Here is a 14892-nt window from a genome sequence, read left to right on the forward strand (position 1 = left end):
GACGGGCAACACAGCCGACGTCATGTTGCCACCTTGCTGGGTTGGTACAGTGTGTCGGTGTCCCCGCCCTCCCTTTTCCAACAACCTACCATACATTCCGTAGTGCAGTTGTGACGCCTGGGCCAAACCAGGTTGTCACAGAGACTGCACAAATCCTTCTGGTGCAGGACTCTATCGTCCTTGGCCTACCAACACAACACCACACATCGGTAACACCAGCCACAAAAGCCTAGTCACCCCCCGGGACAATAGGGGCACACCAGTGGGCAGGACCAGGTGGATGGAAACGCCCACGTAGGGGTCCTGAAGTGTCAGGGGAGAGAACACAAGAGACAAGCGGAGTTGAGTACTGACAGAAGAAGTGAGAGGAGTGGAGTGGTCTTCAGGGGTTGGAGCCCCTGACTACCGGACTACCGGAGCTGACTAGGTGGCAGACGGCAGAGCAGGGCCACAGGCGACGGAGATCTGGTCGCGGGAGACCTAAAGTGGTCCGGGGCAGGGTTGTAGCCTGCCGGTGTCGACAGCGGGAATCTGGTCCGGAGGCCGTGCACAGTAGGGGTACCTGAACCCCAGGGCAAGGACCGCTTCAAGCACCTTACTGATTAGGCAGCAGGGGATAAGATTCCATACTTTGTCCCACGAGTAGCCCAGCGAGCGAAATGGAAGCCCAACGAGGGGGATAGGGTGTCCGCCAGAACCCACAGAGATCCCACGGGTCAGATTTTCGGGCAACGGCTCCCACAGTACACAAAATACAGGGAGCGGATTTCTCCCGTTTTATGCGGGTTAAGTCACCACACAAGAAACTATAAGTGCAGAAGAAAGGGCCCCTGCCCTGTCAGCCCATGTGCGGGACCAAGCACACACCTCCAGAGGCTCCCGGCATCCGGCCTTGGTTTATCACCTGGTCTTTGTGTGATTTATTACCACAGTGAGTACACCGGTACCATCGGTCCCTTCCTAAAGACTGCTCGCTGCAATCCCTCACCATCCTCCGGCCCCAGGACTACACCTCCACTACCCGTGGAGGGGATTTCACCTTGCTGCCCCACTCCATCAGCCCCGGGCACCCCCATACCAAGACAGCGGCGGTGTCACCAACCATCACAGCAACCCATGGGTGGTGTCACTGACAAACTCTTCCCCTGTAAATACCCCCTTTTTCTGTTGTTGTGGGTGACGGGCCGCTGCACGAGCCCCGGATCCGGCTGCGACTCGAGCCCCATCCACGATCCCGGATCCGAGCGCCTCGGGCAGCCTTCCCTGACGTGGTTGGTCACCCCCTGCCCGCAACACAGTGGTCTCATAGACTCTGCATGTAGGCCGCATGTGGCCCCTGATGCATCTTGCAGCACACAGGCTAATGGCCCCCTTGATGATCGCTGCCTGTGTTGGGGTCCCGTGCAGTCAGCGCTTTATATCAGATGACTGACTTCCGGGCACTGTGGAGATGCAAGCTTTCTATACAGCTACTGCAATGATCAGCCGCCGGCCAATCAGAGGCAAGCCTCTGATCACTGGAGAAGCTCGTCCCTGCGCAGCGCCCGGGAATCTGTCACCTGCTATAAAGCGCTGTCACCGCCAGCTCCTGCACCGGCAGCAATTATCAAGGGGGCTGTAACCACATGAAGCACACAGGACACCGAGGGTATGGAGGACAGGTGAGGAGAATTTGTCTTTGTTTTTTGTGCGTGTGAAGAATGGGACAATTGTACAGGATGGAACATTGCTACAAGAAGAGGACCAGGAAAGGGGACATTACTACAGGATGAGCAGGAGGATGGGCATATTTCTATGCCGTTGTTCACACACACACACACACACACACACTTACACACACACACACACACACAAACAATATATATATATATATATATATTTATATATATATACATACACACACACACACACACACACACACACACACACACACACACACACACACATTATTCTCACCTGTTCTCCGTTCTTGCGGTGTCCTCTTACCTGCTTCTTGCTGAATGCAGGCACACTCACCCCTCAGTGATCGCGGCTGGTACACCGGGACGCTGCTGTTGCCAGTGTCGCAAATCATTCAAGTGAAGTAAAGTGTTGATGACAATAGCAGCGGTCCCTGCATCAGCCGCGATCACTGAGTGGTCTATGTGCCTGCAGCCCGCAAGAAGCAGGTAAGAGGACACTGCGGGAACGAAGAGAGAGGTGAGAATACTTTTTTGTGGGACCCTCACATAAGCCGAGGGGGCGTTTTCAGCATAAAAAAATGGGCTGAAAAACTTGGCTTTTCATGTGTCTGCGTGTGTGTGTGTGTTTATATTTGTAGCTGTAGTACCCAGCGTTGCTCGGGATAGTCACCAATTAAACCAAAAGAGATTGTCTCTGAGCAAAACAAACAGGTAGTTAAAAATAACCAAAGTCTCAGATAGCCCCTTTAAAGCAATAATCTGACCTGTTTTTTTTTTTATTTCACAGTCATAGTGGTATCACTCATGTAAGTTTCCTGCTTCAGTAATATACTTGCCATCCATGGTTTTCTGTTCTCGGCACGGGTCTGATCATCTGCTGTTTGTAAGTATATTACTAGTAGCAGGGAACATGTATTAATAATACCTCTCTAGTGGTGAAATACAAAAAAACCCAGTATGCAGTGCTGCTTTAAGTGGGCTTGTCCCACAACAGTAATGCGGGCGTCACACGATACGATCTATCGTGCGATCGCACGAGCGATCGTACCCGCCCCCGTCGTTTGTGCTTCACGAGCAATTAGTTGCCCGTGGCGCACAAAGTCATTAAACCGCCGTCACACGCACTTACCTGCTGAGCGACGTCGCTGTGGGCGGCGAACATCCACTTCCTGAAGGGAGAGGGATGTTCAGCATCACAGCGACATCACACAGCGGCCGGCCAATAGAAGCGGAGGGGCGGAGATGAGCGGGACGTAACATCCCGCCCACATTCTTCCTTCAGCATTGCCGGCGGCCGCAGGTAAGCTGCAGTTCATCGTTCCCGGGGTGTCACACGGAGCGATGTGTGCTACCCCGGGTACGATGAATAACCGGCGCAAAGAAGAATAAACGATTTTTCAAAAATAAACGACGTGTAAACGATACACGATTTGTAACCGATTTGTGATCGTTCTGAGACGCTCGTAGGTGTCACACGAAACGATGTCGCAAACGATGCCGGATGTGCGTCACAAAAACCGTGACCCCGACGACATATCGCACGATAGATCATCTCATGTGACGCCCGCATAACATCAAACATTTAGACAATCCCTTTAATTTATACACACTGTGCGGCTCAGTGAAGATGGGGGAATTTTGAGGTGTTACGGTTCAGGGTTCTCTTGAGCATCGTGCCACTCCGGCCCCATCCTCATCCCCTGAAGTGGTATCGGCTGACTCTCCTGCGCCACCTGTACACTGCTCCAAGTGCTTGGCTGCTAGGTGTCAGGTGTCCAGGGACTTTGTTCGTTCTGAGGCTAAGGCGGGCTTTGCACACTACGACATCGCAGGCCGATGCTGCGATGCCGAGTGCGATAGTGCCCGCCCCCGTCGCAGCAGCAATATGTGGTGATAGCTGGCGTAGCGAAAGTTATCGCTACGCCAGCTTCACACACACACTCACCTGCCGTGCGACGTCCCTGTGGCCGGCGACCCGCCTCCTTGTTAAGGGGGCGGGTCGTGCGGCGTCACTGCGACGTCACACGGCAGGCGGCCAATCAGAGCGGAGGGGCGGAGATGAGCAGGATGTAAACATCCTGCCCACCTCCTTCCTTCCGCATATCCTACGGAAGCCGCAGTGAGGCCGGTAGGAGACATTCCTCGCTCCTGCGACTTCACACACAGCGATGTGTGCTGCCGCAGGAGCGAAGAACAACATCGGACCGTCGCGTCAGCGTAATCATGGATTACGCCGACGCTGCACCGATGATACGATTACGACGCTTTTGCGCTCGTTAATCGTATCATCCAGCCTTTACACACTGCGATGTCGCATGCGATGCCGGAAGTGCGTCATTTTCAATTTGACCCCACCGACATCGCACCTGCGATGTCGCAGTGTGCAAAGTGCCCCTAAGTCCCTGTTTTGCCCTACTGCACATGCGTGGGTTCCTACTCATTTCCTGGCTCTAAGTGCGAGATTCCCCCTACTGCGCATGCGCGTGATGTCACCAATGATGCGGTGGCTCCTGATTGGCCGTTGCTGATGTCAACGATGATGAGGCTTCCGCTGATTAGCCGTGATGTCACCAATGACGCGGTGGCCGCTGATTAGCCATCGATGACATTATTCGTAACGTGGGGGTCCCTTAGTGGCCACGGCAGTCGCCATTGCCATCTGGTGCATGTCTTGGGGCAGGGTTTAATCTATAAAAGACCCTGGATGACGCCCATGGCTGCGCAAGCGTCATTTGTGTTTTGTGACACCTGCAGAGAACTGCAGTCACATAGCGGCCATAGCGCCAATATAGCCTTGAAGTGTCTGTGACAGGGCTGCATGCGATACTGGAAGTGGTAGGCAGGGTTAGGCGTCTGGTTTTCGTCGCACCAAGATTAGCGGCGAGGCACAGTTAGGGCCAGTTATCTTGCTACTGCCCTACGACTCCAGTCGTACTGTGGCAGTTCAGTGAGGCTAACTGGGCTGCGCCTACTGTCCCCTACTCACACGGACAGTTTCCCGCAGGACTCCCTGTGCTGTTACCAGGAGAGGTCCGGTACTCGGTGGGTGTGCTGCTAACACCACCGATTGTGATTTTTTATTTTAGTGTTCCTCTGAAGTTGTGCTGTCCGGTTGCTTGTCCATCTGTGGCTGTGCCATCTCTCCAGAGGACCTTGGGAGACGTTAAAGCTGTTATTAGTTTTGCTGTAATCGTCCTCCCGCATAACAGAAGGACAAATGTATTTTTTATGTTTTTTAAAGAGTGGGTGGCTAGGGTAAAAGTAATAAAACACCTCTATTGTTCAACTCAGCAAGATTGTAGTGATTCCATATACTGTAGGTGTTTTTCATGTTTTGCTACTTATGCACACTAAGGAGCTTTTACATTTTGCATTGTTTCCTGTGTATTTTTAAGGGTAAAACATACTGTACTTTACAGTAGCAGCAAAGTAAATAAGATTTCTGAAATAGTGCTGATTTTTTCCTTACAGATTTGAACCAGCATAGTGTTTTCGTAGCGTTGTTTACCCATACAAATGGTAAGAAAGTGCAAGTAAAATCATATAAAAAAACTCATGTAAAAGCACATCAGAAACTTGTAAAAAAAAAAGTGTCTATTTTATGCAATATTTTTCCTGTCAACACTGGTTTTGCAGCCAAAAAAACAAATTGGCTGCAATTACTTAATGTGTGCACATACTGTATCATAAGAACAATTTTTTAGAAAAAAAAGGCTTATGTTTCACTATATTTTGAAAGCTGTAACATTTTTATTTTTACATCAACGTAGCAGAATCATAGTTTGTTGTTTGAGGGACAAGATGATGTTGTCAATGATACTATTTTTATTTACCTAAGAATTTTGATTGAGCTTTACTTCAATTCTTAAGCGGGCTTTACACGCTACGATATTTCTAGCAATTGCTAGCGATATCGTACGCAAAAGCACCCGCCCCCGTCATGCATGCGATATCGTGTGATCCCTGCCGCAGCGAACATTATCGCTACGGCAGCTTCACGCACACTTATCTGGTCGGCGGCGGCGCTGTGACTGCCAAATAATCCCTCCCTCAAGGGGGAGGTGCGTTCGGCGTCATAGCGATGTCACCACGACATCACTAAGCGGCCGGCCAATCAAAGCGGAGGGGCAGAGATGAGCGGGACGAACATCCCGCCCACCTGCTTCCTTCGTCATTGCGGGCAGGACGCAGGTAAGGTGAGGTTCCTCGCTCCTGCGGTGTCACACACAGCGATGTGTGCTGCCGCAGGAATGAGAAACAACATCTATAAACAACCCTTAACAATTTTTGGTTTTAGGACGACCTCTCCATAGTGAATGATTTTCACCACTTTGGAGGACGTTTAAGGTCGTTGGTAAGTGTTACACGCTGCGATATCGTTAATGACGCCGGATGTGCGTCACTAACGACGTGACCCCGACGATAAAACATTAACGATATCGTAACGTGTAATGCCCCCTTTAGCAGTAGTACTACGAAATATCAGGGTTTTGCTGTTTTCTTTTGTTTTGTTTTTTTACAGTGTTTACCTTAGAGGTTAAATATTATTGCATGAAGGTTTTTGAACTTGGGACATTCTGGATGTGGCAAGGGAGTGGAGCAATACAGGCTAGAATGTCTGTCCTCTTCTGCAATGAGTCTTGGATGCAATGATATAGCCATAGATTGTTCTGAGGTCTTGATCTTGAGGAAGGGGGTCCTGGGGAAGTACCCAATCTCCAGCCTTAATGCCAGCACTAGATAAACCCCATCCTTCAGTTGTCTGTCTCAAATTTAAAAATAAATTATTGTATTTATTTCAGTATGCAGACATTTCTTTGGTTATGTTTTTAAGCATCTGTTTCCTCCGTTGGGCATTATAGTGTTTTTGTTTTTCATTTGCATTTTGTTTTTTTATTGTCATTAGTAAGTTTTCCCTTGTTGCATATACAAATGTGGATGTGTAACAGACAAAAAATACACATTATTTTGATCTCCAATGATACCTAGGGAGAAGATATAGCCATCACACAGCATTGGATGAAGCATGGTCCCTCTGAGAACCCTTACCTACTTGTCAAAACATCTACTGTGCCAGCACCATTGGCAGGTTGGTGGCGCTCAGTCTCTGTCTAGATTGTGAGCCCCAATGGGGACAGTGTTTCCAATGTATGTAAAGCGCTGTGGAATTAATAGCGCTATATAAATGAATAAAATTATTATAATTAATATTATTATTATTATATGGCTACAGTAATGACGTCCCTGACTACCCTCTTGCCTGCTGATGCCAGGGATTTCATAGATAAATAACATGCATACATCTAGGTAAAGAAAAGCTGATGTGAAGTGCTGAAGCATTAGCATCAGGTCTCGATCACGTGAGCGGATCACTCGGACAAGTACAATGCAAGAAAATCTCCTGGATGAAAATCAGAACAATTTTTTAAACACTTGTGTGGCTCCAGCCTTAGTGGGTGTTCTAATGGGTGAGCATAGATTCTCATTGTATATCATTTGCTACCCTATGGGAAATGGTTTAGAATCTCGGAAAATCTCTTCAGTTGCCTTTCAAAAGCCATGCTCATTCTAGCTAGTTTTTGTTCATATACTAGATGTATATTTTTAAGCAGTGCACTCTAAATATATAATATAAAACAAAATGAGAGATAGGAGAATCACAGCTCATGAGCTAGGATTGCTGACGCGCTGAGGCTGATGAAAGCTCAATCAATATAACATGTTGCTATGGTAGCAGTATAGCCCGAAAATTGTTGCTTCTTTTAGTGGTTCAAGAAAATGCATCCACTTTACAGTGTATTTGGTGCAGTTATTTCAGCATCTGAACCCAATGTCCACTCAAATTCTGATATTTTCTGGCCTCGGTAATATGATTTGTACATGCATGATGATTATCTGCAGAAAAGGTTGTAAGGCGACCAACTTAATATGAGCTTTACGCACAAAAATAAAACCCTCTTCATTATTTTCAATAATGGTGGCAACCTTTACCCCCCTTTCCTCAATACATATGTCTTTCTCTTGTTTGTACCTTGTGTGTTTGTGGATTTGTTTGTTCCCCTTTGTTGGCTGCCTTGCCTGGTCAGTAGTTGGGTGCTGACAAGTCGACATGACGCATTCTGCCTGCATTACATGGTGGCTTAGCCACCAGCTTGAGTTACTTGTTGTAACACTTGGCAGGGTTGCAGATGTACTTTCCATCATAGCTGACCTTTTTGCTCCCCTGTTCATTCTAAGGTCCCCATGCTCCAGGGCCTGAACAGTTCGCGTAGGTCTCCTGGCAATGTCCTTATGGTGCAAGGACAGGTTCTCCCACCTCTTATAGGAGCAGTGCACGCACTCAAAGTGTTCCCCAGCCTGTGGCTGGAAGGTACTAGGTATTTAAGGCACCTTCCCCTGTAAGGAGGTGCCTGAGTAATTAGGTTTCTGGTTAGCTTGATCCCGTCAGTACTCCAGTCGGCTGTCTGCTTGTTGTCTTAGTTTCTGAACCCATCTTGCTTCTCCATCATGTTTCCAAACCTGTCCTGCATATTTCCTGAACCAGAACCTGTCCTATCAGTTTGTCTCCAATTCCTGAAACCGACCTGCTTATTGATGTACCCGAACCCGATCTTCCTGTCTCCAATACCAGCTTGTTTCCTGAATGTGTTCTGTCCTGTCAGCCTTCAAAATCCACTACATACTGCCTGTCCTCTGTACATAACCTTTGAATCAGGTGCTGCAGTACTGGGGACTGCCCTGAAGGGGTATCAGATGTCTACTGGCAGCCCAGTCCATCTTCACCATGAGAGGCTCTGGGGAAACCCGGTAGGCACTTAGTCACGCTGCTCCAGGGTAAACACGGTCTTGCTAGCATAACAGCTGGCTCAGGCTATGGACTCCACTGACTCCAATCCTCCATCACTCTTTGAGGTATTTCTGGAGATGACACACCAACTTAAATTGCAGAAGGAAATCCTGACCTTCCTGCGGTCGGTGAACGTGCATCTAAACGCTCTGGAACCGGCTGCTTCTCTTTCACCATCCCACCACGATTTGACAGTGACCCTAATCAATTGGAGGGGTTCATCAACAAGTGAACACCGCACTTTGAACTGCTGTCCCACCATTCACTTCAGACCAGACCAATATGGTCTTTTGATGTCCTATCTGGAAGGAGAGGTCTCACCAGAATCAACCCACTATTACCTCGGACATTCAGGTCTTCTTGGGGATCTTCTGCAAGATCTTGGACGAGCCAGGTCGGGCCTCCTCTGCAGCATCCTCTCTTCTCAAATTGCTTCAGGGTAGGCGGAACTGTGAGTTCAATAGGTAGTGCAATTCTGTAACCTTTTGCTCAGAGTTGGTATAGAATAATGAGGTGCTGGTAACCGCTTTCTGGAATGGTCTGTCTGGGAAGATTAAAAACGAGCTGGCTGGTAGTGATACCACCGCTATCTTTTATGTTCTCATCTTCTTGGCTACCTGGATTGATCTCAGCTTCCAGGAACCAGCCAGAGACATGGAACACGAGAGACATCCACTGTGTCTAACTCTATCTTTCCAGAGACATCTTATCTCCCAGACTCTCAAGCTCATAGCTGCTCCAGAATCGATACAGGTTGATTGCATAAAGTTAAACGAGTAAAGGTTGTTTTGCCAAAGGACTGTGCTTCCACTACAGCGACGTGGAACTTTTCATCCATTCTTGTCCCATGAAGTCGAGAAACTCCTAAACCTAGGGGAGGCGGTTGGGAAGGCTGCCCTAGGTGAGGCTAACTCCTTCCCTCTGCTAACTCTGCAAGTGTCTATGTTATGTGGAGGTATCCGGTTCTTTGTGTATACTCTCTTGGACTCCAGATCAGCAGGAAACTTCTTGCAAAAAGCTGTGGTGGATAAGCACCAGATTCCGGTTCAATGTCTCCAAATTCCTTTGATGGTATCATCTGTCAATGGAAAGGCCTTATCAGAATCTGTACACCTTGCCACAGAACAGGTAGAGCTCCAGGTTGGAATGTTGCATACAGAGAAGATCTCCTTTCTGTTGCTTCGTAACCTATCACACCCTCTCCTCCTGGTTCTGCCTTGACTCCATACTCACAATCCCATTCTGGACTGGAAATTTGGTGAGGAGCTCCACTGGGGTCAGTCTTGTCACGATGGGTGTCTCACCTCTGTTCAACCAGTTTGACCACCTGTCACACCAACTAGCTTTCCAGTTGTTACATTACCACTGGAGCCTGCTCCAGCGACTTCTGCTCCGATCACCAGGCGACGCCGTGTTCCTGCCGTGGATGGTGCTGGTGATGGGAGAGGAGTCGATGCTAGCGGCACCGGTGGGCACAGGCTCCCATCATCCACTGGGCTGGGTTATCTTGGGATCTGCAGTACCACTGGCTGACTGTGGGTGACGTGTGTCTTCCAGCTGAAGTTGTCAGCGTTCAGCTACAGCCAATGGGAAGACACCACACCCTTCTTAGCTCCCCTCCTATCTGCTCACCTCTGCCAGAGATAGTTCTGATTTCATGGCTCCTGATCCGCCCTATTCTGTTTTGTGATTAATGTGTGCTGATTTCTGCGTGTTTTCTGACTACCCCTCTGCCTGCTGTTTTTGTACCTTGCGCTACTTTTTCTGATTACGTCCTTGTCTGCCGATTCTGTCCCTGTTCTGCTATTCCTGGTTTGACCCTGCCTGACGACTACTCTCATCGGACTGCAGCCTTCCACAAGTAGTGATCTCCAGGACCCTGTGTAATTCCAAATCCCTGTATAGGGGTTAAAGGGTTTCAGGGTTCTAGGGGTCCTGCTTGGTGAGTGGCTTCCCTCTAGTCTGTCCATTACATCCCACCTGAGTCTGTTAATCCAGGCAGGCGTTACACCAGGCTTGCCTTTGGCCTATTAGTCATATGCTGATGTCTTTGACAAGGAGGACGAGGAGACGTTGCCTTTACATAGGCCGTACGACTCCCCATTGACTTGCTTCCAGGGTAATTTCCTACTTGAGGCCAGATCTATCCTTTGTTACTGGAGGAGAAAGAAGCTGTGAAAGAGAACCTGGCTAGACAATTGATACAGACGTCGTCCTCTCTGGCAGGGCAGGTTTCTTCTTTGTGAAGAAGGATTGAACCCTCCCGCATGTATTAATTATAGGAGTCTCAACCACATCACAATTAAAAATACGTACAGTATCTATAACTTTTAATTCCAGAATTGTTTGATGATCTTAGAGGAGAAAAGATCGTCACCAAACTTGATCTTAGCAGGGCTGACAACTTAATCTGTATTTGTAAGGGAGATGAGTGGAAGACTCAGGACGGTCACTACGAATACTGTGTTATGCCTTTTGGGCTCAGTAATGCCTCAGCTGTTTTTCAAGAGTTTGTAAACCATATATTCCGAAATCTCCTCTATTCTTGTACCTCGATGATATCCTGGTTTTCTCTCCACACCTGACTTCCCACAGAAGGAATGTTCTCCATATTCTGCAAAGACTATGGGAGAATCATTTATATTCCAAGTCTGAGAAGTCACTTCCCTTTTTAGGTTATATAATCTCAGTTACTGGACTGAAGATGGATCCAGAGAAATTATTTGTAATTCTCAAGTGGCCTCGTCCTTCTGGCATCAAAGCAATACAGTGGTTCTTAGGATTTACAAACTACTACCGCCAGATTATCCTTCATTTTTCATCTCTGACCAGTCCGATTTCAGCTATGAGTCGCAATGGCACAAATCCAAAGATTTGAACTATAGAGCTGAGACTGCCTTTCTTTCCTTAAAACAGGTCTTGTCCTCTGCTTTTGTGCTTTATAGGCTGGACATTAATACACAATTCTTCCTGGAGGTAGATGTTTTGTCTTCTGGGGCTTGGGCAGTCCTTATGGAAATGTCTTCCTGTGATTGAATGGTTTCATGTGCTTTTTTTCCAAGGCTTTCTGTGCTCCTGAGTGCAAGTATTCTACTGGGGATCGAGAATTGTTGGCACTTAAAATGGCCTTGGAGGAACGGCGGTACCTGCTCGAAGGGGAAATTCATCCAGTTATCATTTATACTGATCATAAGAACCTTGCCTACCTGCAGTCCGCACAGAGGCTAAATCTGCGACAAGCTAGATGGTCCCTGTTTTTTGCCAGCATTGATTTCATTCTCCATTTTCATTCTGCGGACAAAAACATCAAGGCAGAAGCCCTATCTAGGTCCTTTCTATCTTCTGACCAGCTCCAAGCTCCAACTTCATTGAGCCCACCAAGATGATTACCTTGGCTCCGGTGAACTTGTCTCAAATTCCTGAATCCCCCCAGGGAAGACTGGTGTATCGAAGTCTGATTGAAAGCCAGTTTTGTTGTGGGGGTCCCTCTTGGCTGGCGATGGCAGTAAAAGACCATTCAGCTTATCTCTCAACATTACTGGTGGCCATCCATACAGTAAGATATTCTACTGTTTATTTCTGCCTGCTCTTTTTGTATTTGGAAGAAGACTCCCAAGCAACAGTCATCTGGTCTACTACTACCCCTTCCTGTTCCTTCGGCTCCCTGGCAATATAGAGCTATGATTTTATTATGCATCTTCTGGTGTCCTTTGAGTGATTTGTCATCTGGGTGGTAGTGGATCACTTCTCAATTTCGCTCTTCCATGATCTAGGCTCCTGTACCCCGCCGTGCTCGGTACCGGTAAGGTAATTGGGCTTTCTGGTGCCGACAGTCCTCCAAGACTACGTCTGTCACACCCCTGTCCAGTGTTCCTGATACCGGTCCCCGACTCCTGTGGTCCCAGATCCCCATCTGTGACCCAACCTGTTGCCTCCCTGGGAGCTACAACTCCCCAGCTCCTCACTCTTTGAAGGCCAACTCTCAACTCCTTGTCTCCCCTCCCACCAGTCTGCCTGACCCCTAGGTGGGTGTCCCTGCTCCAGCTTGACCAACCCACTGGTGTGTCTGGACAGGTCATGGTGTGAGGTGTGGTTGGGATTTGTAGTGCGGATGTTAGTGAATCCGTTGTTGGGAACCCGGAACCATGGTGTGTAGGCCCTGCACCCTGGGTGACAGGATGCAGTTCCCTGTAGCACCTTGATGTATTTAGGGGCACTACACTTTTCTACTATGAGAATAATATAATATATATATATATATATATATATATATATATATATATATATATATATATATATATATAAAACTCTCATGGTGGTACATGAAAGCAGTCTGCTGTCAAACTAGAGGTGCCCGCTACTAGGGTCCAAGCAGCACAACGTTATTGCAGCCCTGATGAGAACTGCAACAAAGTAGAATCGAAGCTGAAGGACATCCGAAAAAAGGAAACCAAGTGATAGTCACCAGGGAACAGGTTATAGTTTGATGGATATCATGAGGCATGAGGCGTGACTATGGCATGACTATGGCTTCATTAACTGAAAAGACAATCGGAAGAACTTTTTTTGTATTAAAAAGGCATACTGAAAAAAGAAAACTCAGTTATGGTGTAGTGGGGACAGTGGAGGAAGTGTTCAGTTTGAAGTTGTAAAAGGTGACAATGGGCAACCAGTATCATGGACTCTGCTATTCAGAGAAGTCAATTTAATCTTACAGAGCAAAAGAAAACATTGTAAAGGCAACAGCTGCCATGTAAATACAAATAGTCCACCCAATAGCATCCAAATGCAGTGGATGCTGTTATCATCAGTCTTCTAGTTACCATCAGCTAGAAGTAAGATTGGAGAGATATCTATCTTACAACATTCTCAAGATTCTATAAAGCTGGGTTTACACACTGAGACTTTCTAGCGATCCAACCTGCGATCTCAACCTAGCCGGGATCGCTACAAAGTCTCTGGTGAGCTGTCAAGCAGGCAAACCTGGCCAACGACGCAACAGCGATCCGGACCTGCAGAGCGCCCTAGCTGGTTGTTGGGGACGTGTCAAAGCTGCTATTTGAAAGGGAGGTCGCTGTAAAGTCCCCTTTACACACTGAAACTTTCTAGCGATGCATGCTGCACAGCGGGAGACAAAGGACCTAGGAATGGTCCTGAACGATTTGTAGCGATCACAACTTCACAGCAGGGGCCAGGCCGCTGATAGGTTTCACACACTGCAATGTCGCTGGGGAGGTCGCTGTAACGTCACAAAACCGGTGACGTTACAGCGATGTCGTTTGCGATGTTGCAGTGTGTAAAGCCACCTTAAAACAGCATGCCTTCTCAACTGAGCAATTCAGTGAGTGATAAGACTGGCTAGCAGCAGATGGTCAGCATAAGTAGACTTTCGAGAGGCTGGTAGAGTAGAGAAGTATCACAAGGAGGTATTTGCAAGCATTGGCGACTGTCATCGCAGTGTCTGGATCTGTGGAAACTACAGATTCTTGCACTCTGCTTGCTAACTTCTCTGATGCCTATGATCAACGCAGGGAGATTCAGGCGTCGACCCACATACATGTAGTTCATAGGCAGGTTAGCAAGAGTTTATCTCTGCTGGGATGCTTGTTAATCTCCTTTGGCCACATGCTATGAGAGAGCCAGTCACATTTGCTACCCTACTATACACTGTAGATCAAAATAAGAGAACAATGTATGATAACTTGCTTTTTTTCAAAAATAATGTAATTTACATTGATGAACATTTGAAGTTTATTTTGTAGGGGTACACCATGCCACTAGAACAGTGTTTTACAAAATATCCAAAGTTTATCAACATAAAACTTTTATTTTGCCCAAAATGTGATGATCATAATTAGAGAACAATAATTACCGTAGCACAGAGAAAGATTATAACTAAAGTTTCTGAAGGTAACAACGGTCACCAATCAGTAGGAGTTGTACAGGTTTATGCTTTGAATTACTTCAGCACATCTGTGGCAACAGGATATCACTAATCTCTCATACTGCTCTGGTATGATTTTGGTCCTCTCTTCTTCCTGTCTCTTCCACAGTTCTTTGACTATTGTGGGTTTCTTGGCCATAAAATTGTCACCAAGGATTTTCCAGAGGTTTTCTATTGGGTTTAGATCAGATCTCTGGGCTGGTCATTTCATTGTTTTAATGTTTTCTGTTTGAAGGAACTGCTTTACCCCTCTTGCTGTGGAGGGAGCATTGTCTTGAATGAGAATTGCTGGCTAATTCAGTGATGAATGCAAGTAAGAAACCATGTGTTGTTGAAGAAGGTTCTGATACACACTCACATTCTGCCATGTAGCTGTATCAGAGGTCCAACTCCTGCTACAGAAAACATTCCCCAAACCA

This window comes from Anomaloglossus baeobatrachus, chromosome 3, assembly GCF_048569485.1.
Source record: "Anomaloglossus baeobatrachus isolate aAnoBae1 chromosome 3, aAnoBae1.hap1, whole genome shotgun sequence".
Taxonomy (NCBI): Eukaryota; Metazoa; Chordata; class Amphibia; order Anura; family Aromobatidae; genus Anomaloglossus; species Anomaloglossus baeobatrachus.